Source organism: Rhinichthys klamathensis, unplaced genomic scaffold (assembly GCF_029890125.1).
Source record: "Rhinichthys klamathensis goyatoka isolate OS25496 unplaced genomic scaffold, OSU_Roscu_1.1 h1tg000582l_1, whole genome shotgun sequence".
Classification (NCBI taxonomy): domain Eukaryota; kingdom Metazoa; phylum Chordata; class Actinopteri; order Cypriniformes; family Leuciscidae; genus Rhinichthys; species Rhinichthys klamathensis.
Window position 1 is genome coordinate 174,172 of NW_026607044.1, and position 2,187 is coordinate 176,358.

A 2,187-nucleotide genomic window follows, 5' to 3' on the forward strand; every position below is an offset into this window, starting at 1 on the left:
GGCGTTGCTATGTGGTTGACACGATGTTCTTGGTAGTTTGTAGGGCATTGCAAGGTTTTTTGGGTGGTGTGTAGGGTGTTGCGATGTGGTTGCTGGGGTTTTCTGGGTGGTTTCTAAGGTGTTGCTATGTGGTTGACAAGGTGTTCTTGATAGTTTGTAGGGTGTTGCAAGAGTTTTTGGGGTGGTGTGTAAGGTGTTGCAATGTGGTTGCTGGGGTTTTCTGGGTGGTTCCTGGGGTGTTGCTGGGGTGTTATGGGTGGTTTGTAGGGCATGTTATGTGGTTGCTAGGGTGTTCTGGTGGTTTCTAAGGCGTTGCTATGTTGTTGCTGGGGTATTCTGACTGGTTTGTAGGGTGTTGCTATGTGGTTGATGGGGTGTTCTGGGTGGTTTCTAAGGCGTTGCTATGTGGTTGACACAGTGTTCTTGGTAGTTTGAAGGGCATTGCAAGGTTTTTTGGGTGCTGTGTAGGGTGTTGCGATGTGGTTGCTGGGGTTTTCTGGGTGGTTTCTAAGGTGTTGCTATGTGGTTGACAAGGTGTTCTGGGTAGTTTGTAGGGTGTTGCAAGAGTTTTTGGGGTGGTGTGTATAGGGCATTGATATGTGGTTTCTAGGGTGTTGTTTCTGCTGCTATGTGGTTTCTGGGGTGTTATGAGTTGTTTGTAGGGTGTTGTTGTGGTTTTCTGGGTGGTTTGTAGGGCGTTGCTATGTGGATACTGGTTGCTAAGGTGTTGCTATGTGATTGCTAGGGTTTTCTGGGTGATTTGTTGGGTATTTCTGTGGTTGCTATGGTTTTCTTTGGGGTTGCTAGGTGGTTTCTTTATGGTTATTTAAAAAAAATCTTTAACCAGTATGTGCAATAGTTACAGTGATATTTGCCTTTGCAAGCACCAATAATATATGTGCCATATTCACAAATGCAATATCTGCAGATCAGGCACAGAGAATAGGAGCAGCACAGAGTATCAAACCTACAGTCTTCTGGGTATCAACCACATAATAAAAGCTGCCGCCGCAAAACCAGAGCTCATCTCCAGATATTACAGCCCTGAAATCAACAGGTAACAGAACCTGTACGTACCTGTACGTGACTGTCGTTTCAAAATGCCACCCTGTCATCTAAATCAGCTCACATTAGTGCAGTAAAGCTTGATGACGATCACATTTCTGATATTACAAGCATCCCCTTATTCATATACAGTGTAAATAATGAGCATGTCTCATGTTTATGCAGTTATCACTGTTACCGCCGATTATATTAATGCTAATTAATTCATGCGAATGCTCCGGCGCTAGTTTGACAATCACAGCGGTAAAGCACTGTTGATTTGATCTGATTTGATTAGAAAGCCAATGTTAGCAGGAAGGAAAGGGGAAGAGCGTGTAAACAAGCGAGCAGGAGATGTTAATTCATACGCTGTCCAGGGCAGAGCATCAATCTTGCTTTGTGAGGTTCATCATTCCCGTAGCAGAGTTCCTCGTTCAGTCACTCCAACAACAGATCCATCATCCGTTCGGCTGATTGGGACAACAGTACTTGTTATGCTATAAAACCTATCATCGTGAAGTTAGATGCCATAAATCTTCCCTTAAACAGACAACGAGTCCCATGGAAACACAGACAACAGCGATTCTCCTCAGATTGATGGCAACTTTGAGTGTGCAAATGCTCAAAACAGTAAAAAAGAGTGTGTGAAAGTTGTCTAATGGCTGATGTGAAGTGAAATAAGGTGCTTTTTTGTGGTTTGCCTTTGCTGGGAGCTTATGAGATGTCGCAATCCAAATTCAGGACAATCAAGTATCAATCTTCACAGTAACTGTAGCTTCTGGCTTTATGCTGTTGCTCTATTTCATATCGTGAAACTGGAAATAATTTATGCAAGTGATGTAAGAAAACGGCAGATGAGTTCAGTTGTTGAATCTCTAGTTCAGAGTATTTGCGTCAGTGAAACACCAAGTGGACACACAAATCATTTTTATTTTCGTTTTGCATGCTTGCTGTCATCTGTGTTTGTGTTTTTACAGGAGCAGCCAATGTGTTTAAATATGTACAAAAGGAACACACACCTTCAATGCACTAGCCAAGCTTTTGCTTACGTTACCAGCCTACTTTTAAAATGACCATTCTGCATGATTCACTGATTATATTTCCATAAGTATAGGTATATCCTCACTAAGATCATATAGTTTA